The following is a 24,965-nucleotide window of genomic DNA, read 5'->3' on the forward strand; positions in this document are numbered from 1 at the left end:
CCGATTGTTTGTTAGTGTTTGTGTGTCAAGATTGCCCTAAAGTGGATTGGCCCGCACACAGCCAGATTATACTTGGACTTGTTACTGCTGAATTATTCTGTAGCGTTGTAATAAAAATAACATCTTTCTAAAACGAATGTGGTATGGAATTGTTTTTTCACCGCATTTACACTGTAGTTCAGGACTAGGGTGGGTTGTAACCATTGGTTGTTCTTCTGAAAATGGGTATGAAATAACTCCCAATTATCAAGGCCCTGAACAGGGAAATACAGGATTGAAAATGGATGGGTGTCTTTTATTTAATTAAATCTTCAATTAAAGTAGATCAAGTAAATACTGTATTTCTTTTTGTATGGTGTGCTATAATGAAAAGAAAAGATTTGATTTTGAGGCAGACTGCACTTGCCATTGTTTTTATAGCATAACCCTCATCCAGAATCCACAAAATGTTGACTTGGAATTGGACTTAAAATATATCGAAGTAACATTTAAGGAACTATTCAAATTTTTTTTAAATTTAATAGTTATATATTTTCAAAGCAGAACTGATTGGTAAAGACCATTGTGCTGTAAATCATTTGTAAGGCCTTTCAAAGCGTGATGCTGAATTAATAGGCAAGAGGGTCCAGTGTATCATATTGGTTATAAGTATTTACAAAGTTAAACCTGAAATCCACAGAACCATATTCTTTCCACTATTGTCTGAGCATGAGTAGATTTCATCACATACGCTAGCCAATGAAGAAATTCCAAATGACCCCATAACAAGGTACCAACACAAATAACAGAAGGTATTACTAGTAACCATTAATTAAACTGCAACTCCACTCAGCCCTGACTCGCCTGTCCAAGGGAGTGTGTTCCCTTTTATTAAGGACCCTGGAATACTTCCAGTGCCAGGGCTCCTGCCCAATGGAAGTATTTCCAGGTCATATGGAAGTCCAATATAACAAGGAACGTATTTCCCTGTAGCACCCTTTTGCAGCACCCAGTGACTCCAGCAGAGCTGCTCTTCTGGACTATATTTCCCTGCATTCCCTGCTGGCTTTCCAAAGGGAACTGATATCTGATACTGTTGCCATCTAGCGTGCTGGGGGAATAACAAACCCCCAGCTATATTTTCTCTTTTCAATGGGCCATCCTTCCATCCTTTCCAATCCTTCCTTCCAGGTCTGCTCCTTCTTTCCTTCCCGGCTGGGATGCTTATCTGCCTATTAGAAGTCTCTTGTCAGGGTAAGGACCCATCCCCTCTCCTGGCCAGGATGCCCTTGCAGCCCGTATGACAGCTATGACTTCTATCATCACCATTTTGAATTTATTTCTCATTGCTGATGTCATAATTTGCATGAGAATAACTGTGGTTGTTACCACACAACAGGGTGAAGATCGGAGTATTACATTTACAATCTGATTATTTAGGTGGTTACCTACCAGGTAAAGCTTGTGGTTGTTTGGCCATTCGGCAAACATATGCTACGTCCCCATAGTTTCAAGAAGCAGCTCATAGATATGTGATACAGTATCTGTTAAATCGTACAAATAGTACATAAGATGTATTTTGCCATGGTGCAACATAAGAGGCTCCACCTCAGGTGCTGGGGGATTCAAAAGTGCGTACGCCTGATGAGCCCTAATAAGGGTGAAACACATGTTGTGTACTCTTTGTATTATTTGTCAAATACTGTATCACATCCACGTATACTATGTGTGTGTTTGGTTTATCGGATATACAATTTAAAGAGATTGTTAGTTTCATGGGAATTGTTACATATGCATTATTTTCACTTTTATTTTAAAACCTTTGTAAAAACAATACTTTATTTCCGGCCCCGGGCATGGTTACATCTTTTTCTCTGGACTTATAATGCTGCTCGCGTTGTGAAGGGGATGTGGCTGAACGCACGGTAAGGAGATGCCGTCGGATCATCTGCTGTCTTTCTGCTGTTGGCAAGCAGCCTGCTCTGCTTGTCTCGCTGCCCGATCATTTCAATGCCTGTACAGCTGATGTCATTTTGCCACTTCGCATCTCTGTCGCTCGCGTTGTGAAGGGGGTGGGGCAAGGGGCGAGGGTTAGGTTGGCTGAACGCACGCTAAGAAGAAGCAGTCTGATCATCTGCAGGCTTTTTGTTGCTGGCGAGCTGCGTGTTTTGCTTGTCTCTTGTCATTGTTTTAAGAGCTGGGAGCACATGAAGCGGGTCTGCCAACAGCAATCCAACAACTGCTTGGTTAGATTTTCGTGGACTTGTTTTAAATGTTGTCTCACTGCTTTGTCTCGCGTGACGTTGTAAAAACAATACTTGTCCTTTATTTCCAGCCCCGGGTGTGGTTAACTCTCTTTCTCAGGACGTATAATGCTGCTCGCATTGTGTTGGTTTTGGGCTGAACACATGCTAAAGAAGTGCCATCAGATCATCTGCTGTCTTTCTGCTGCTGTTGCGCTGCTAATAGTCTTCCGTGCTGTACTCCACCCTCCCTCAATCGGACTAAACAGTCACTTAAACCAAAAAAGGCTTCAACTTGACTGGGACGCTACAATGCTTTCACATTTTACTGCTTCCATATTCTTTACCTTTCTGTGCATGTGTATTGTGCCATCGTTTGTTTGAGCCTTTCGAATTCCACTGCTTTCATAATCTCTTATCTGCCTTTTTTTCTCTCCCACACTTTTAGGTCTCTTTTCTCCGCGCAGCTCTTTCTTCTTTGGTTAGTCATTGATGTTTCATCTAGAACATATTGTCCTTATACGCTTTATATGTGCTGAGAGCACAGGGTCTGTGTGTGCAATGTGCCTTTACATGACTGAGTGTTATTTAATTGTTAGCTTCTCGCGGGTCTTTTAAGCGTCTTCCGAGAACTTCAGAGAAGACCACGTGTTGTCACCCTGCTTTTCCTTTTCAGGATTTTATATATATATATATATATATATATATATATATATATATATATATATATATATATATATATATACTATATATATATATATATATATATATATATATATATATATATATATATATATATATATATATATATATATATATATATATATATATATATATATATATATATATATATATATATATATATATACTATATATATATATATATATATACTATATATATACTGTATATATAGTGTATATATACTATATATACTGTATATATATATATATATATATATATACTGTATATATATATATATATATATATACTGTATATACATATACACACACAGTGCATCGGGAAAGTATTCACAGCGCATCACTTTTTCCCACTTTTTGTTATGTTACACCCTTATTCCAAAATGGATTAAATTCATTTTTTTCCTCAGAATTATACACCCAACACCCCATAATGACAACGTGAATAAAGTTTACTTGAGGTTTTTTGCAAATGTATTAAAAATAAAAAAAAACTGAGAAATCACATGTATATAAGTATTCATAGCCTTTGATCAATACTTTGTTGATGCACTTTTGGCAGCAATTACAGCCTCAAGTCTTTTTGAATATGATGCCACCAGCTTGGCACACCTATCCTTGGCCAGTTTTGCCCATTCCTCTTTGCAGCACCTCACAAGCTCCATCAGGTTGGATTGGCATCGTCGGTGCACAGCCATTTTAAGATCTCTCCAGAGATGTTCAATCGGATTCAAGTCCTGAAGCCACTCCTTTGATATCTTGGCTGTGTGCTTAGGGTCCTTGTCCTGCTGAAAGATGAACCGTTGCCCCAGTCTGAGGTCAAGAGCGCTCTGGAGCAGGTTTTCATCCAGGATGTCTCTGTACATTGCTGCAGTCATCTTTCCCTTTATCCTGACTAGTCTCCCAATTCCTGCCGCTGAAAAACATCCCCACAGCATGATGCTGCCACCACCATGCTTTACTGTAACATAACAAAATGTGGAAAAAGTGATGCACTGTGTATATATATTGTGTATATATATATATATATATATATATATATATATATATATATATATATATATATATATATATATATATATATATATATATATATATATATATATATATATATATATATATATATATAAATTCAAAAATTAAAGGAACACTTTGAAAACGAATCAGATCTCAATGGGAAAAAGAAATCCTCCTGGATATCTATACTGATATAGACTTGCTAATGTGTTAGGAACAAAAGGATGCCACATCGTTTGATGGAAATGAAAATGATCAACCTACACAGCTCTGAATTCAAAGACGCCCCAAAAATCAGAGTGAAAAAATTATGTGGCAGGCTAGTCCATTTTGCCAAAATTTAATTGCAGCAACTCAAAATTGTACGCAGCACTTTGTATGGCCCCTGTGTTCTTGTATACATGCCTGACAACATCGGTGCATGCTTCTAATGAGATGACAGATGGTGTTGTGGGGGATCTCCCCCCAGATCTGGAACAGGGCATCACTGAGCTCCTGGACAGTCTGAGGTGCGACCTGGTGGCATTGGATGGACCAAAACATAATGTCCCAGAGGTGTTCTATTGGATTTAGGTCAGGAAAGTGTGGTGGCCAGTCAATGGTATCAATTCCTTCATCCTACAGGAACTCCCTGCATACTCTCACTACATGAGGCCAGGAATTGTCGTGCACCAGGAGCCACTGTACCAGCATAGGGTCTGACAATGGGTCCAAGGATTTCATCCTGATGCCTAATGGCAGCCAAGTGCCTTTGTCAAGCCTGTAGCGGTCTGTGTGACCCTCCATGGATATGCCTCCCCAGACAATCATTAACCCACCACCAAACTGCTCATGCTGAATGATGAGCAGGCAGCATAATGTTCTCCATGGCTTCTCCAGACCCTTTCACTTCTGTCACGTGCTCAGGGTGAACCTGCTCTCATCTGTAAAAAGCACAGGGCACCAGTGGTGCATCTGCCAATTCTGGTATTCTATGGCGAATGCCAATCGAGCTGCATGCTGCTGGGCAGTGAGCTCAGGGCCCATTATAGGACATGGGGCCCTTGGGTCACCCTCATGAAGTCTTTCTGGTTGTTTGATCAGAGACATTCACACCAGTGGCCTGCTGGAGGTCATTTTGTAGGGCTCTGGCAGTGCTCATCCTGTTCCTCCTGCCCAAAGGAGCAGATACTGGTCCTGCTGATGGGTTATGGACCTTCTATGGCCCTCTCCAGCTCTCCTAGAGTAACTGCTTGTCTCCTAGAATCTCCTCCATGCCCTTGAGACTGTGCAGGGAGACACAGCAAACCTTCTGACAATGACACTTATTGATGTGCCATGCTGGAGAAGTTGGACTACCTGTGCAACCTCTGTAGGGTCCAGGTATCGCCTCATGCTACCAGTAGTGACATTGACTGTAGCCAAATGCAAAACTAGTGAAGAAACAGTCAGAAAAGATGAGGAGGGAAAAATGTCAGTGGCCTCCACCTGTTAAACCATTCCTGTTTTGGGGTCATCTCATTGTTGCCCCTCTAGTGCATCTGTTGTTAATTTCATTAACACCACAGCAGCTGAAATTGATTAACAACCCCCTCTGCTACTTAACTGACCAGATTAATATCCCATAAGTTTCATTGACTTTATGCTATACTCTGATTAAAAGTGTTCCTTTAATTTTTTGAGCAGTATATATATATATATATATATATATATATATATATATATATATATATATATATATATACACACACACACACAGGTGCCGGTCATAAAATTAGAATATCATGACAAAGTTGATTTATTTCAGTAATTCTATTCAAAAAGTGAAACTTGTATATTAGATTCATTCATTACACACAGACTGATGTATTTCAAATGTTTGTTTCTTTTAATTTTGATGATTATAACTGACAACTAATGAAAGTCCCAAATTCAGTATATCGGAAAATTAGAATTTTGTGAAAAGGTTCAATATTGAAGACACCTGGCTCCACACTCTGATCAGCTAATTAACTCAAAACACCTGCAAAAGCCTTTAAATGGTCTCTCAGTCTAGTTCTGTAGGCTACACAATCATGGGGAAGACTGCTGACTTGACAGTTGTCCAAAAGACGACCATTGACAACTTGCACAAGGAGGGTAAGACACAAAAGGTCATTGCTAAAGAGGCTGGCTGTTCACAGAGCTCTGTGTCCAAGCACATTAATAGAGAGGCGAAGGGAAGGACAAGATGTGGTAGAAAAAGTGTACAAACAGGGGATAACCGCACCCTGGAGAGGATTGTGAAACAAAACCCATTCAAAACTGTGGGGAAGATTCACAAAGAGTGGACTGCAGCTGGAGTCAGTGCTTTAAGAACCACCACACACAGACGTATGCAAGACATGGGTTTCAGCTGTCGCATTCCTTGTGTCAAGCCACTCTTGAACAAAAGACAGCGTCAGAAGCGTCTCAGCTGGACTGCTGCTGAGTGGTCCAAAGTTATGTTCTCTGATGAAAGTAAATTTTACATTTCCTTTGGAAATCAAGGTCCCAGAGTCTGGAGGAAGAGAGGAGAGGCACAGAATCCACGTTGCTTGAGGTCCAGTGTAGTTTCCACAGTTAGTGATGGTTTGGGATGCCATGTCATCTGCTGGTGTTGGTCCATTGTGTTTTCTGAGGTCCAAGGTCAACGCAGCCATCTACCAGGAAGTTTTAGAGCATTTCATGCTTCCTGCTGCTGATGAACTTTATGGAGATGCAGATTTCATTTTCCAACAGGACCTGGCACCTACACAAAGTGCAAAAACTACCAGAACCTGGTTTAAGGACCATGGTATCCCTGTTCTTGATTGGCCAGCAAACTCGCCTGACCTTAACCCCATAGAAAATCTATGGGGTATTGTGAAGAGGAAGATGCAATACGCCAGACCCAACAATTCAGAAGAGCTGAAGGCCACTATCAGAGCAACATGGGCTCTCATAACACCTGAGCAGTGCCACAGACTGATCGACTCCATGCCACGCCGCATTGCTGCAGTAATCCAGGCCAAAGGAGCCCCAACTAAATATTGAGTGCTGTACATGCTTATACTTTTCATGTTCATACCTTTCAGTTGGGCAAAATTTCTAAAAATCCTTTTTTGGCATTGGTCTTAATTGATATTCTAATTTTCCGAGATACTGAATTTGGGACTTTCATTAGTTGTCATTTATAATTAACAAAATTAAAAGAAATAAATATTTGAAATACATCAGTCTGTGCGTAATGAATGAGTCTAATGTACAAGTTTCACTTTTTGAATGTAATTACTGAAATAAATCAACTTTGTCATGATATTCTAATTTTATGACCGGCACCTGTATGTATGTATATATATATATATATATATATATATATATATATATATATATATATATATATATTGTGGAAGGCTGCCGGCTTCCCAGGCCGGTCCGCACCCCCAGGCCGACAGGAGGAGCTCTCCCGACACCAGGATCGTGCCCCGAGGTCCAGCAGGGCCTTATGGACTTTGTAGTGTTTATACACAGCCCTGCTGGATACCTTGGGGACCACCAGGAGTCGCTGTGGGGGGACTTGTGGGATCGGTTGTGCCTTATGACCCGGGAGTACGTCACAGTCACGGACGGGAAGGAATGGCGTGCTCCCGGGGTGATGTGAAAGACTGATTGCCCTGACCCGGAAGGAATAAGGAACTGTGGACTGCTGGGACAGGAACACCTCCGGGTCAGGGGCTATAAAAGGACGGTGCCTCAGTCCAGACACTGAGCTGTGCTGGGTGGGAGAGGAGCAAAGTGTCTGGGCGAGGAGGAGAGGTTATTGTGTGTAGTTGTAGTGAATGAGTAGTGTGGAAGGTGCTTGGTGCATTGAGAAAAAATAATAAAGAGTCTTGGACTGTAACCTGGTCTCCGGAGTTGTACCTGAGGGTTCGAGGGTGCACTACTGCCCCCTACTGCCACAATATATATATATATATATACTGCTCAAAAGAATTAAAGGAACACTTTTTAATCATATAAAATGCAAGACATGGAGTATAGTTTAGTTTAGCAAAACAAAAGTATTACCATGTAAACAGCTTACCATTCCAAGCTTATATAAAATACATGCTGTACATATAAAATGACAAGCTAAATATATAAGGTGCTGCTCATATACTTTCCAGCTAGATAATGTAAAGCTGGGAATTTTCACAGGAGTCCACACAACAATGAGGAAAAATGGAATATCACAAAAATCCAGATGCTATTAACACTGTATTCATCTGACACAGCACCACCTAGGGGTTTACATGACATTACATGACAACCAGGAAATTAAACCACTGGAAAGAAATACAGCTACATTTTCAGAGAAGATGTGGAATTGTAGACTTCACATCATGAAATTTCATTTTACCTAAAGCAAAAAATAAGATGCTAACATGACAAAACTGCAAATATCAGTTGAAAGCATAAGGTTTGCCATATTTTCTGCAACATTTCAAAAATCATTGTTCTGTTTTAAAAGAGCAGAAAACAGTCTTTTCGCCTTTGCATCATTCAATGCACAAAGCGTAGATTTACACAATAATGGACCATACGCTATGAGAATCTGTGGTCCCACAACATTTAAAGCAACAACAAGTTGAATTTCAAAGAATACACAATTCGGTCAGGTGTATATTTATGATCACGGAGAAGCGATGCAAATTTTAACAGGCAACAAGAAAGGTAATGTATATATTCTACAAATAACATTACACACCAAAGGAGATTGTGATATGCCATTCGTATTGAAATGTTTACAGTTTACTGTGAGAATAGCTTTTGCTATGACAATCAATAAATTACAGGGACAAACATTAGAAAAAGTTGGATTATTTATTAGAGAAACAGAAACAATATTCACTCACGGGCAGTTATATGTTGCGTTGTCACAATGTGTCTCCAAAAAATATTGTTTTTAATGAAGCTTTAAAGTAAAAGTGCAAATAATGAAATTGAAACAATTCCAAAAAAAAAAGTTGTACAGTATATCCAATTAACCAAGCACAGGGGTTGGCGAGCAGGGGGTGAAGCCCCCTAGTAGGATATACATATATATATACAGTGGTACCTCGGTATACGTCTGCTTTGGAATAAGTCCAACTTGGTATACATCCTGTTTAGAGGTGAAATATTTTGCTTGGTATACGACCTTTGTTTGGAATACGACTTGTGTGCTAGAACAACACGTGTGGTATACCGGGCGTGCGTCTTCAAAAAAAAAAGGGCCAAGTTTTAACCTGTACAGTAATCCCTCGCTATATCGCGCTTCGACTTTCGCAGCTTCACTCTATTGTGGATTTTATATGAAAGCATAACTAAATATATAACGCGGATTTTTCGCGGGTTCTGCGGACAATGTGTTTTTTTTACTTCCTGTACATGCTTCCTCAGTTGGTTTGCCCAGTTGATTTCATACAAGGGACGCTCTTGGCGGATGACTGAGAAGCTAACCAATCAGAGCACGCAGTTAAGTTCCTACGTGCTGAATGCAGTGTTAACCAGGAAGTCTCGTCTCGCTCATTCAGCATCAACGTGTTTCGCTGTGTAAAGAGTTGTGCTCTTTTGTGTTTATCTTTGTGCATAGTCAAGCTCTTCATTATGGCTTCAAAACGATCTGCTACTGCTTCAGGGGCCGTGCCCAAGTGCAAACGGAAGATGTTAACGATTGCCGAAAAGGTAAACGCGTTTTGGATTTGTTGAAGGCTACAATTCTTTTTATTTAAAAAGTAGGAAAGGAATATAAGATCTACGGCCGCAGTGTCCTTTTAACCAGGGTTCAAAACGAGTTGTAAGTAGATGTAATAAGGCAGTAGTCTGGATGGAATCTGCTTTAGGGATTTGGATTGAACACTGCTAGAAGAACAACAACGGCAGTGCTACACAATCGCCTGAAGTGGCTCCTTTGGAAGAGCTGTAACCCTCTCCTTTGTTGTGCAGTAAAATTAAACTCATTGTTTTTGGACAAGTCATTTTCATTTATTTCATCTAATTGCTTTTGTATTTATGTATTTTAGTATTAAGTAGTGTTTAAATTATTTTATACAACCCCATCAATGTATAATATGCCAATAACAATAGGATTTTTTTTTTCTTCATGAGAACGAATTAATCATTTTCTCATTATTTCTTATGGGAAAAATTTGTTTGGTATAAGTCCTGTTTGGTAAAAGTCCAAGGATCTGGAACGGATTAAGGATGTATACCAAGGTACCACTGTATGTATGTATATATATATATATATATATATATATATCTCTCCAAGATTGTAGATAGTAACAAACTAATTGTCTTCATTAGTGTATTTTTGTTTAAAAAGAAACCTCATTTATTGATCCTTCTGTTTTCATTTTTCAATTAAGGATTTCTAGTTAACATTTTGTGTGTTAATAACCGATAGGACATACTTGGTTTAGTAATTTAGGCTGGCTTTTGACTAAATCTTTCTTCTGGTACCTACATTTTCAATTAAATGTCAGAACACCATCATGCTGACGATTCTGATTACACTGCATTTGTGATCTTTGCGGTTTCAGCTGCAATGGTCCTTGTAGCCGCCTTTGCGTAAGGTGAAATCAGGCACGGGTAAGACGCGTGTCAAAGAAATCTCTCAGTCCAAAAGTTTGTTTTAAAAATATTTAGTGAAAGTTAAAGGCAAATAATCCATACAAGAATAAAAAGAAAAATAGTTGCACACAAAGAATAAAGGCAAAAAAAGGGAAAAATGTATCTTCTATAAACTTAGTTTTTCTTATGAAGCTTTGGTTACTTCTGTAGTTAAAGGTTATTTATTTCTTCTTCTGTATGCTTTAAACATACAGTTCAAAACATAGATCTTTTAATTTACGAGTTACTTCACACTCAAAAGACCCTTAGGCCGTTGGCACTTAGATATGCATCAGGCTCAGTGACATGCATAAGCACGAACGCGAGCACAAAAAGAATTCTTCCAAGGACACAGTTAAAAAAACCGTATGCCTCTGTACCTTACACAAGGTAAGGCTAAACACTAACTAAAGGACATTGTTTACTCAAAAACTGTTAAGAAATGACAGGAAAATACCAACTCAATTCTATTCACGGGGGTTTTAGGAACCTCCCATATTTTATGCATTATCATCTAGTAAATATTCATACATTTTATAGAACTAGGAAAATGGCTCTTACACATCCGGCCCCTAATTGTTTATGCTAGGGCAGAAATCAATTACTTAACTTTACTTAATAAGAGCCTTCATTACTTTACCAAACTTTAAACAAACCTTAAGAAGCTTAACTTAGTTTCTACTATAAAAACACAAATATTAAGCTTAGGAAACTTTCTAGCTTAAACTCTAATGTATAAACACAAGCATTAAATTTAAAAAGGGCTTTAAAATTAGGCATGTAAAAGAAGATGAGTCATTTTAATTATTTGACGCCTCCTGGATCAGGCACAGTTTGCTCACGGGTCCTGTCTAGTATACCGTTCTTGGTGTGCACGCAAACTCTTCTGACGGCACCTTTGGCATCTGGCATTGTCTTGGTGACTCAACCCATTACCCATGAATTGCGAGGTGTAGCTTTATCCACAATTAGAACGATGTCTCCTTGTTCAAGGTTTCTTTTTGGTGTAAGCCATTTTTGACGTTCTTGAAGTATTGGCAAATACTCTTTAGTCCATCTTTTCCAAAACAAATCTGCCATGTATTGAATTTGTTTCCAGCATCTTCTTGAATATGATTCGTTTTTTGAAACTAGTTCAGGTGGCTTATCGGGTTCAGTGTCCAATAACAATAGATGATTGGGTGTGAGTGGTTCCAGATCGTTGGGATCGTTAGATGTCTCTATAAGGGGTCTATTATTTAGTATTGATTCCACTTCGCACATCAGTGTATAAAGATTTTGATCATCGAGTGTTTGTTGGTTTAGTGTCGAATTTAAAATCTTTCTTATACTTCTGATTTGTCTTTCCCAAACTCCGCCTTGATGAGAGGCTGACGGTGGGTTAAAAATCCATTTGATTTCTCTTCGCATCATTTCATTGCTGATTTTTTTGTGGCTTCTCGTATTTCTCTTTCTGCTCCAACAAAATTTGTTCCATTATCTGAGCTCATGATTTTAACCCGGCCCCTTCTACTCTTAAATCTGAGAATCGCTTGGATACAGGAATCCGTGTCTAAATTGTGTGCAATCTCAATGTGCACAGCTCTAGTTGTTAAACAGGTGAAAATTACTCCATACCTTTTGACTAAGCTTCATCCTCTTTTGACAAAAAAGGGTCCAAAATAATCAACTCCAACATTAGTGAAAGGCTTTTTGTTGGGTGCTAGGCGATCTTCTGGCAAATCTGCCATTTTTGCTCACCAGCTTCGCATTGTATCTTCTGCACGTAGTGCATTTCGAAATAATTTTTCTGATGGCTGCGTTTGCCTGAGGTATCCAGTATTTTTGACGTAGTTCTGCTAGCAAATAATTACGTCCACAGTGTCTGTGTTCTTGGTGAAGGTGTCTGATTAAAAGTGTAGCGATATGCGAGTTTTTATGAACTATTGCAGGATGCTTAGCTTCCTTTGGCATAGCTGATTTGCTGAGTCTTTCTCTGACTCTTAATATTCCTTCTTGCAGGACTGGATCCAGTTTAATGATTTTACTGCTTTTCTTTACAGGCCGATTTTTACTTAGTGCTTTAACTTCTTCTGGGTAAGCTTGTACTTGACTTAGGCGAATAAGCTCATTTTCTGCTTTAGACAAGTCATCTAGAGACAGAGGCTTTAGTCTCATTGTTGATTTGTATTCTTTCATATGTTTCGCGATCAGCGTCTTTTGTTTTTCTGGGCTATGTCCAGATTGGCTAACTGTATATTGAATTGCCTTTCTCTCTTCTTTCAAGCGTATTAGCACTTCTTTAAACTTAAGGAACCAAGCTACTGTTTTCTTTAATTTGTACCATTCTGAGTAGTACTCTATAATTCTTTTTACCGGTTCAGTTTTTTCTTCTACACATGCAAAATTTGTTACACACCATTTGATTTCCGGATCATCGCTAGTAGACAAGTCCACCTCATCCGGTCTCTTAGGCCATTCGTGCTCTGGCTGTAGTAGGAAATTTGGGCTTTGTATCCACGTCTTACTTTTGGTGAAACTTTCTATTGTCGAACCTCTTGATGCCTGATCCGCAGGATTTTGCGCAGATGCGACGTACCTCCATTGCAAAGGTTGCGTGTGCTCTCTTATCACTGCGATTCTGTTGGCAAGGTTTTGTAGCGTGTACTTTCATTTGCGATGTACCTTAGTACTGTGGTGCTGTCAGTCCAAAAGATTGACTCTTGCAGGGGAATCTGCAGTTCACGTTTTAACATTTTGTCCATTTTGACTGCAATCACTGCTGCTGTAAGTTCCAACCTTGGTATAGTGACAGATTTTAGTGGTGCCACTCTTGATTTCCCCATTAGAAATGAACAATGTCTCTCATTTTTTTGTTAGTCAAAAGGAGGTAGGAAACAGTGCCATACCTGTTTTCTGAAGCATCTCCAAAATGATGCATTTGTGCTGTCATTATTTGACCAAATCCAGGCGGTTTAAAGCACCTGACTACATTAAAATCCACAAGTAGCTGCAAATCGTCCATCCATTTTTTCCATTGCTGAATGTACTTAGCTTCCACTTCTTGATCCCAAGCATATTTTTCTTTACACAGTTCTCTTAGAATAAGCTTGACAGGCAGTATGACTGGCGCTAGAAATCCAAGTGGGTCATATATTGAACTGACCACTGACAGAATGCCGCGTCTTGTAGCAGGCTTATCTTGCAGCTTTACCTGGAACTTGAAACTGTCAGTCTGTGTGCACCATTGAACACCCAAGGCTCTTTCAACTGGTAACAGATCATGGCTTAAGTCCAAGTCTTTTTGATCTTTTGCCCTGTCTTCTTCAGGGATTGACAGCAAAACTGCTCTGCTATTACTTATCCATTTTGTAAGATAAAATCCTCCCTTTAAGCAAAGGGCTTTAAGATCTTTGGCCAATTTTATGGCTTGTTCTTCAGTAGCAACTGACTTTAAACAGTCATCAACATAGAAATTATTTAACACAGTGTTAACTGCTTCCTGGAGCTTCTGGAGCTATGTCCCTTGCATCCTCTGCTGTTCTTCTTAAGGCATAAGAGGCACAACTGGGCTGACGAAGTAGCACCAAAAAGATGCACTGTCATTTTGTATTCCTCAAGTTCATTGTTTAGATTACCTTCAGGCCACCACAGAAAACGAAGAAGATCCATGTCTTTTTCTGGTACTTTCACTTGATAGAACATTGATTTAATGTCCGCCATGAGAGTGATTGGTTCCTCTCTGAATCTTGTAAGAACACCGATGAGTGTATTAGTTAAATCAGGTCCTTTCAACAACTGTTCATTTAGAGAAAACCTTGATAGGTGGCTGTACAATCAAACACTACTCTTATTTTGTTTTTCTTTGGATGGTATACTCCATGATGAGGGATGTACCATATTTTTTCATTTTCGAGGGTCCGCTGTTCAGTGGGTACCTTTATGGCATAACCTTTGTCTAAAATGTCTTTCATGAACGCTTTATAATCCTCATGAAACGTCGGGTACCTTGTAAGTTTCCTTTTAAGTCCTATAGCACGTTGTTTTGCAATACAATGATTGTTTGGCACTTTAAGTGTTTCATCTTTAAAAGGCAGATTAATGCAATAGTGTCCGTTCACTAGACTTGCAGTATCTGAGGCTATGCGCATGAATTTAATGTCTTCCTGTGACATTTCCTCTTTTTCTTCACAGGAGCGTTCTGGAAAGTCTATATTGTATTGCTTGAGTAACATTTGTTCTACTTGCTTTATTGTTACACAATTGACTGAACATCTTTTTTCACTTTCATTATCTGTCTCTTTCGTATAACAAATAACAGTCCAACCTAGAGGTGTTCTTGTTGCAAAAGGTCCATCTCCTTCGTTATGTATGATTTCCCATGGCTCTAAGAGTTTGCGAGAGTTTGTACCTATTATTAAACCTACTTCTGCGTTTATTTGGGGTAGGTGTACATCTTTAAGGTAAGGCCATTTCAAAATATCTTCTTGAGTAGGAATTTTATCCTTATTACCAGGTATAACAGTTGCTGTACGTACCTCTGGTAAATCATAAAACGTGTTTTCTTCTATCCCACTGACTTGTAACTCTGTTAAGATTTTACATTTTAATGGTTTTTCTAGATTGTATAGAGTGTTGAGATACATAAGCGATTTTCTTCCTGAAAGGTTTAATTGTTGTCTTATGCTCTCTGTGCAAAATGTGGCTGAGCTACATGGGTCTATTAGAGCATATGTTTCAATATATTTTTCATTCCCTTTGGATTTGAGTTTAACTGGAACCGCAGCTATGACACTATCTCCGACCTCGGTAGCCATACAAGACTCTTTCGGTGTTATGGGCGCTTTGGTAGAAGAAGCGCTTTTCTGTTTCGATTTAGAACTCTCTTCTTTAATGGATTTAGCTTTATCATCGGAGTCCTTTTCTTTATTTATATGCAAAATAGCTGGATGGAAATGAGAGCATATACTGCATTTAATTTTTTCTTCACAATCTTTGCTAAGATGTCCTTGTCTTAGACATTTAAAGCATAAGCCTTTGGATTTCAAAAAGTCAATTTTACCTTCATAAGTTAATTTCTGAATTGCGTTGCAGTCATTAAGATCATGCTTTTTGTCACAGAAAAAACAGTGCTTACTGTGTATACACTCAGTTGTCTCCTTTTTATTTTCTTTTTCAACAGTAGTGGCAAAATTTGAGACGAAGTTGTCCTTTCTCGTTCTGCCTTTTGCAGGATATTTTTCATCAGCCTTTTCTTTCTCTCTTTTGAAGGTATAGTTTGAATAGTAAGCACCATACATTGGATGCAGGGAAACTATGAGTCGATCTTCCAAGAAACTATATACAAGTCAGCTAGACCTGGTTTTCTTCTTTCTTTACTTTCATCTCTGTTGCTTTATTTTGCCAGAGCTCTCGTAGTTCTTGGGGAAGCTTCGATGACATAATGCGGATATTTAAATTGTTTTCGAATTCGTGTCCGTCTTTTAAGCCCGACATAACACTTTTACAATTACCAATGAAGAGCGTGTATGTCTTTAAGCTATCAATATCTCCTGATTTCAAATGTGGCCACTTCCTTACTTTCTTCATGTAAGCATCTCCTATATGAGCGTGGTTTCTGTAAAATTTTTCTAACGTTCTTCTGGTATTTTTATATCTTTCTTCTGGCGGTAAGTATAAGTTATTTAGAGCTATATTTTTAGGTTCGCCTTTAGTGAATTGTATCAAATATTCTAGTTTGCTACCAGGATCACTCACTTCTTGGTCGATGATTCGATCAAATGCTCTTATAAAGTTTATATAAGTCAATGGATCGCCTTCAAACACTGGGATCTTTTTATGGGGTACATTAGGAGCTTGTGTCTTATACTGTTGTTCTTTCTGTTGATCGTAGCGCTTATCATAAAACGATTGTTGAAGAGGTGCTTTGTTTTGTTGCTGATAAGGCGGTTGTTGAGGATTATTTTTACTTTCATTCGTATTTGTAAAGTTGTAACTGTTCGCATCTGGTTTCTGGCTCAGTCTATTTGGACTGCAATTGCGCCCTTTAAGTGCTTTTAATTTCGCTTCTGATTCTGCAATAGCTGCCTCCAAGGCCATTTGATCTTTTTTAGCTTTCAGTTGAGCTTCTTCAGCTTTTCTCTGCATTTTCTCAGCTTTTCTCTTAGCTTTTAACTGCATTTCTTCCAAATCTAGAGCTTGTTGCTTTCTTTGGTTTTCCGCTTTAGCCAACAGCACAGCGTGTGCTGCCTCTTGAGATCTGATGGCTCATAGAAGTCCCGGCTGAACTTGTGCTATGTTTAGATTTTGCGGAGATTTGGGAGGCTTTGGCTGAATTCGCCGCCAAACTTATATGACTTATACTTTAGTCATTCTTCGTTCTGTAATCCTTGAATTGGCTAGCCGAAAAGTCAGGCTGCTGGTTGAGGCTTATATTTTGACGTACTTCAAATGCCCATTCCATCGTATTTTCCGAAAATGTGCGAAAAGTTTCCATTTTAGCATCAAAGTCTTTTTGTAGCATTTTCTGTATATCTTCATTGCTTTGGAGGGATAAGAGCTTGTCAATTAACCTTGTATATTCAATTCTCTGGTTAAAGAACGAGTTCTTGATGATCGATTGTATAGTTTCACAGTTATATTCATTTTTTTAAAATTCCTTCACAGCCTTCATCACACTAGATAATTGTTTGTATTTGCAGTCTATTTCAGATTGAAGTTTAGATGTTAATGAATTGGACGGCTTTATGTCATCATCAAGATGATCTTCCATTGAAACATCCTGATCGTTGTGACTTCCACTCACACCACTGTTACTTTCAATGGGGGTTCGAAATGTTCTCTGGCTCCCGAACTCAGATGCCATGGCGTTGAAAATGCAGGCTTGCTTTCTTTTATGATCCAAGGCAATTTTAAACTTTCAGTCGTAGGCAGGTTCAGATCTTAAGCAGGTTTCAAAACTTCAGGCAGGTTTTTTAACTTTAGTATAGCCGCCTTTGCGTAAGGTGAAGTCAGGCACGGGTAAGACGCGTGTCAAAGAAATCTCTCAGTCCAAAAGTTTGTTTTAAAAATATTTAGTGAAAGTTAAAGGCAAATAATCCATACAAAAATAAAAAGAAAAATAGTTACACACAAAGAATAAAGGCAAAAAGGGAAAAATGTATCTTCTATAAACTTAGTTTTTCTTATGAAGCTTTGGTTACTTCTGTAGTTAAAGGTTATTTATTTCTTCTTCTGTATGCTTTAAACATACGGTTCAAAACATAGATCTTTTAATTTACGAGTTACTTCACACTCAAAAGACCCTTAGGCCGTTGGCACTTAGATATGCGCCAGCCTCAGTGACGTGCATAAGCACGAACGCGAGCACAAAAAGAATTCTTCCAAGGAAACGGTTAAAAAACCGTATGCCTCTGTACCTTACACAAGGTAAGGCTAAACACTTACTAAAGGACATTGTTTACTCAAAAACTGTTAAGAAATGACAGGAAAATACCAACTCAATTCTATTAACGGGGGTTTTAGGAACCTCCCATATTTTATGCATTATCATCTAGTAAATATTCATACATTTTATAGAACTAGGAAAATGGCTCTTACAGTCCTCTTTTAGTATGTCTGTTTGGAACTGATCAACTTCTTTCTTGAGCACAGTGGGCATGTTGTTTTTATGTATGGTCTCTCTTGCTTGTGCACCTTGCTGTTCTTCAGTGAGACCCAACTTGATGCAACCGAAGGTCCAATTCGGTTACAGTGCCACTCTTACATTCTGGCACTAGGTGACCTTGTGACTCTCCATACTTTGGTTATTGCAGCACCCTATGAAATAGGTTCTTGCTGCACAACATGGTACCTACAGCTGAAAAAGGGTTATAAAGAAAAGTGGACATTTTCCCATTGGTTTCTAGGGTGCATAACTTTTAGTTTTCCTTTTTAGTTGAAAACATTGGACAACAAAGGTTTTGCATCATAGACACTATTAGGTGTATCTTATAAATTTTTGCCATGCTGGACTTAAAAATCACCTTTTCTATCACATACTGTTTTGTTGCAGTTGCTTATTTATGTGGTTTCCTCTTAAGTAAGTTATTTTGTTTAGTCTAGGCATTCTTGGTCATGTACTCAGTGGAGACTGAGCATCATGCAATGGATGTGTTATGACTTGGTCTTGCCTGGATATGCTTTCACAGAATGGTCACTGGCAGGACAGACTAAAAGCAGCACTCATTCACAAATGCTCTGCATTACAGTGCTATCATTTTGTACATATGCAGATGCATATGGTCTACAGGCACAATGTGTGTGCTTAAAATATATTGTGTAGATTACCATTTGTTACGGTAGAAATGTATCATCAATGTCACAACAGCTGTGATAAATTCTGTTACATTTGTGCCAAGCATATTCTGAAGCTTCAAAGATGCAGCATGAGTGCAATTCTTAAAAAGCATAATTGCTCTACTTTAGTTGCAAAATTGGTGGTCAAGACAAATTGTTGGCTCTTCACATTTCTTGTACACTGGTAATTTCAGAGCTTGGTTCAGAGGTATTCAGAAATTAAAGCTGTTAAGTCCTGAAGATACAGCAAGAAAAGAAAGATTGCATAACAGACATATGTCTGATCAAGGTATGTCTCTTCTCTGCTAAAAATGTAAAATCTGTTGAATACCCAAATCTGGCTCCATGAGATCAGTGCTACTTGATTAAAGTTTCCTAGTACCAAAGCCAAAAGAGACATTAAGCCTAGATGAAGATGCCATGGATGTGAAAAATGACCGTGATCCAGCTTTTAAACTGTTTATGTCTTGGGAGCCTCCTATGATGATACAGACAGATGCAAAAGAAGAACTACTCAGCTGAAGACTACAAGGGTGATGTCAACAGGTACGAAAAAGTTCTGTCTTGTTGGAGCTACCAAGAGGATTTGACAAATTTGTTTGCACAGGTTGCCAACCTCTGTTTCTGCACTGATGTTGATGGACTGTATACAGTTTTGGGCTGTGAGTGTGTTGCTTAACATTGGCATCTTTTTAGTGAATTGCTACTGCTAGCCTGTAGTACTAGGGTGTTGTACCGTGTTAGCCATTATGGATGTAGTGAGAACTTAAGCAAAATGACACCTTTTATTGGCTAACTTGAAAGATTACAATATGCAAGCTTTCGAGGCAAGTCAGGTCCCCTTCTTCAGGCAGTAGTAGTGACTTTAAAAATCAATAAACAAAAAGGTATTGCTAGCTAAGTGGAGGCAAGGTAAACTCAAAAACGTGACGAGAACTACACAGACTTGAACAGAGGCTGGCGCCTCCCCACTCCTGATGTCACGCTTCCCCCTCCCCTCAGCCTGGAGCCTCTGTCTCAGATTAGCATAAATATATCACTCCTGCAAGCAAACTATGATTCTTAGCACGATGAGAGAAGTCGCAAAATCAACCAGAATGTTGAAGCAAATTCTAGAAAAAAACTGATCTAAATCCGTTAAGTAGTTCTCTCGTTTGCTAGTAAGGAAGGCCCTGCCCCCCTCTACTCGGCCTGCTTTGTCTCTCTCGGATTCGTGCAAAAAAAATTGATACCGCAAGTTAAGATACCTAGCGCAATAAGAGAGGTGGCAAAATCCACTGGAATTTTCAAGCAAATGCATTGCAGCATTCTACATTTAGGTGCATAAGTGTTTTCAAAGTTAGAATAGTTTTAATTTTGTTTACTTCATTAAACAGAGTGAGATCTTACTTTGTATTAAGTGTCCTTTGTAGTCCATCCATCCATTATCCAACCTGCTATATCCTAACACAGGGTCACAGGGGTCTGCTGGAGCCAATCCCAGCCAACACAGGGTGCAAGGCAGGAACAAACCCCGGGCAGGGTGCCAGCCCACCGCAAGGGACACACACACACACACCCCAAGCACATACTAGGGACAATTTAGGATCGCCAATGCACCTAACCTGCATGTCTTTGGACTGTGAGTCTTATTCAAAATTAACAGTAATGATATGACACAATTGCATACATTAATTACATAAAATACATGTTTTTGATTTACATTACATTAAATTGCAGAATTAAAATTTCAGCCCAAACAGAATATCAGTACAGTGCAGTTTTAAGGATTGAACACTGTGGAAAATGCTCTGTATCCTATATCATCATATATTTATGTGTATCTAGTGGCACTTTTCTCTAAACAGTCTGTAACAATGCATATGAATTTGTATATATGCTCTTTTTTTGGGTATTCCTTTTTGAGTATGATTTAAATGACAGCTCAGCTAGCTCCCCTCCTATTAGCAACATTTACAGAAGCCAGAGATAACCAATCTCTTCCTCAAACCTTTCGCCAAGCACTAATCACTGTTTTTCCAAAACAAAATAAGGACTTATTACAATGTGCATCATACAGACCAATCTCACTTCTGAATAACAACGTTAAAATACTCTCTAAAATCATAGCTAGAAGGATGGAGAAAGTGCTCCCCTCGGTAATATCACAAGACCAAACTGGATTTATTAGAGGCCGACACTTATCTTCAAATCTTCACGCCTGTTTAATGTAATATACTCACCAACTAAATCAAACACCCCAGAAATATTATTATCATTGGATGCAGAAAAAGCATTCGATATGATTCAATGGAAATACCTTTTACTACATTGGAGAAGTTTGGGTTTGGCCGAACATTTGTGCATGGATTAAATTACTGTATACTAACCCAGAAGCTTCAGTTTGCATCAACAACATTTGCTCAGACTACTTTAAACTAGAACGTGGCACTAGACAAGGATGCCCCTTATCACGCTGTTTGCAATTGCCATTGAACCACTGGCAATACATTGTCGAAATACTGATCAGATAAAGGGGATTAGCAGAGAAGGACTGGAACAGAAAATCTCATTATATGCAGATGATATGGTATTGTATATATCGGACCCAGAAAATTCTGTGCCTGCAGTCTTAACAGCACTCACAGAATTTCAAAAGATCTCTGGTCTCAGAATTAATCTGAATAAAAGTGTACTCTTTCCAGTGAATTCTCAAGCATATAATATTAGATTAGATACCCTACCTTTTATCATTGCAGAACAGTTTAAATACCTAGGGGTAAACATCACAAGTAAACATAAAGCTCTATATCAACAAAATTTCACCGTCTGCATGGAAAAAATTAAACAAGACTTGCATAGATGGTCAACCCTTCATCTCACACTAGCTGGAAGAATTAACACTGTTAAGATGAATATTCTTCCTAAGCTCCTTTTTTTATTTCAAAACATTCCAATATACATTAATAAATCATTTCAATAACCTCATTTATTTGGAATTCAAAACATTCTCGCATCAAAAGAGCGACCCTACAAAGACAGAGGGCAGCATGGCTCTACCTAACTTCCAGTTTTATTACTGGGCAGCAAATATACAAGCGATAAGAACCAGGACACAAATAGAAGAACATACACAGGCATGGACCACAATAGAAGTAAAATCCTGCAGTACTTCTTTGTATTCCTTGCTCTGTGCTCCAATAAATACATGTTATCGGCAATATACAAATAACCCAATTGTGCTCCACTCACTTAGAATCTGGAACCAATGTAGAAAGCATTTTAAGACGGAGAAGCTTCTATCTGTGGCACCTCTGCAAGAGAACCACCTCTTTCAACCTTCACAAACATATGCAGTTTTTAATATCTGGAAAAAATTTGGAATTAACTTGCTTAGAGATCTTTATATAGACAACGTCTTTGCATCCTATGAACAATTACATTCCAAATTTAACATTCCAGCTACAAATTTCTTTCACTATCTTCAAATCAGGAACTTTGTTAAACAGAACCTTCCAGATTTTCCTCATCTTGCACCCTCATCCATGCTGGAAAAAAATATTGCTCAATCTCAAGGACATAGACTCCATCTCTACAATATATAAAATCATTTTACAATCCTTCCCTTTCAAAGATCCAAGAGGACACTAGGAAAAAGATCTCTCAATTAATATGAAAAGGAGTTGAAAGTAGCAATGCAGAGAATTCATTATATTATATACAATTATACAACTCAAAATTATATATCGAGCACATCTGTCTCATCTAAAACTCTCCAAAATGTTTCCAGGGCATGATCCAACTTGCGAACACTGCAACCAAGTCCCAGCCTCCCTGGGTCACATGTTCTGGGCCTGCACCAAATTAACATTATTCTGGACCAAAATTTTTAATTACCTTTCAGACAGCCTTGACTCACAATCCCTCCTAACCCATTAACAGCTGTGTTTGGGGTTCTTCCAGAGGGGTTTAAAGTGGAGAAAGACAAACAAATTGTGATTGCATTCACTACACTTGTGGCACACAGACTTATTCTGATAAACTGGAAGAACCCAAACTCTCCTCTTTTAAGTCAGTGGGAAACTGATGTGTTATACTAAAAAATCAAATACTCAGTTAGAGGATCCGTATAGACTTTTTTCAAAACATGGCAGGATCTAATCAGTAATATTTTAAAATAAGCTCATAAAGCACAGATAATTTATTAATTTAGGTATATTTACAAGTCTTAAATTTCACACTGTTTGCCTTTCTCTCTCTCTCAGGGGTAGGGATCAATTTGTCCTTAACTCAATTTTTTTTTTGGTAAAAACTTGAATGATTTGTATGGATTGCAATAAAATGAATAAAAATATAATTAAAGAAAATAAAAAAAAAATTCCCCTAAATGCCCTTGAGTGTAGAGCAACTCCACAACATACAACCCAGTGATACAGGCAGATTTTGTCATGGATACATTTTTAAACAAGGTAGATGTGCCTAATGTACAATTTGAAGCCCAAATATATTATTTTTTGTACAAACTGAAGATCCATTTCTTTTCGGAAATTGTAATAGGAAGTTCCTTATCCCATTACCTAAGATCTGCTATGGATATTTTACTTAAAAGTTTTTGTTAAAACTTAGAAATTTTATTTGTATCTTCACTAAAACTGTCCAGTGTGGCTTTAGGAATAAAGGTTGATGGAAAAGTCAGAAAAAAAGAGTACAGTTCACCAAATTTCTAACTTTTATGTTAAAAGAAAAAATGTTTATTTATGTGTTTATGAGAAAGCAGTCCAAAAGAAGCATAATTATTGCCTGTGTAAAAATCTCTAAAGGACACAATACCTAGGGATTTCTGTATGCTGAATACAGAATAGGTTAAAAGCTGGAATTTAAGTTTTTGTATAGGCATGCAGCTAGTAAAAGTGTTTTAAAGTGTGTTGTACAGTGGTTCCATATTTCAACTGAATGATGGATTGCAGGATTAATTGTAAATTGACAGTAATTAGGATTAACACGAATACATAGCAAAACGTGACACTAAAAATTCTAAGCACATTTCCATTGTTAGCCAAGTAGACATGATTTCACTGATTTGTACCCCCTTCCAAACTGTCAGTGGCACCCAGTAACAAAACAGAAAGTTAGAAAACACCATGACCCTGTTTCTTTAGGTCTTTGTAAAGTAGTCATTTTAATACATGTGTTTAGGGCTACCAATAATAATAAATTTGTAACTAACTAGGGGTGCCGCCCCCTGCTCGCTTCGCTCGCCCACCCCTTGTTTGGTTTACCGGATATACAATTTAAAGAGATTGTTATTTTCATGGGAATTGTTACATATGCCGTATTTTCACTTTTACTTTAAAAACGTTTGTAAAAACAATACTTGTCCTTTATTTCCGGCCCTGGGCAGGGTTACATCCCTTTCTCGGAGGGCGTATAACAGTGCTCGCATTGTGAAGGGGGGTCTGCTGAATACACGCTAAGCAGATGCCGTTGGATCATCTGCTGTGTTTCTGCTGCTGGCGAGCTGCCTGTTCTGCTTGTCGCATGTCATTGTTTTAAGAACTGGGAGCACATGATGCGTGTCTGCCCACAGCAATCCAACAACTGCTAGGTTAGATGTCCGTGGACTTGTTTTAAATGATGACTCACTGCTTTGTCTCGCGTGACGTTGTAAAAACAATACTTGTTGTTTATTTCCCTTGCATTACGTATAATTCTGCTCGTGTTGTGAAGAGGGGACAGCTCCTGTTGCGCTGCCTGTCGATCATTTTAAAGCCTGTAAAGCCGCTGTCTATTTTGCCACTTCATGTCTCTGCTGCTCGCATTTTGAAGAGGTTAGGGTGGCTGAACGCACGCAATGAGAAGTGGTCAGATCATCTGCTGCGAGCTGTGTGTTTTGCTTGTTGCTTGTCATTGTTTTAAGAGCTGGGAGCAAGTTAAAGTGTCTTTCGTGGGTAATCGGATATATACAATTTTAAAAGCTTTTTTTTTTCTTTGAAATTATTTCAATTTCATTATTTACACTTTTACTTTAAAGCTTCAGTAAAAACAATATTTGGAATTACCTTTTCTTCAAGATCACATTGAATTTTGATTCCATTTTTGGAGACACATTATGACAACGCA

At 38.4% G+C, this 24,965-nt stretch overlaps 1 protein-coding gene across 4 annotated transcripts in view; it reads left to right on the plus strand.

Moving 5' to 3' along the window:
• LOC120517712 overlaps window positions 1-24,965 on the plus strand; it is an 87,232-nt gene that overhangs the window by 1,070 nt on the left and 61,197 nt on the right. The window lies entirely within an intron of this gene.

Source organism: Polypterus senegalus, chromosome 17 (assembly GCF_016835505.1).
Source record: "Polypterus senegalus isolate Bchr_013 chromosome 17, ASM1683550v1, whole genome shotgun sequence".
NCBI lineage: Eukaryota > Metazoa > Chordata > Cladistia > Polypteriformes > Polypteridae > Polypterus > Polypterus senegalus.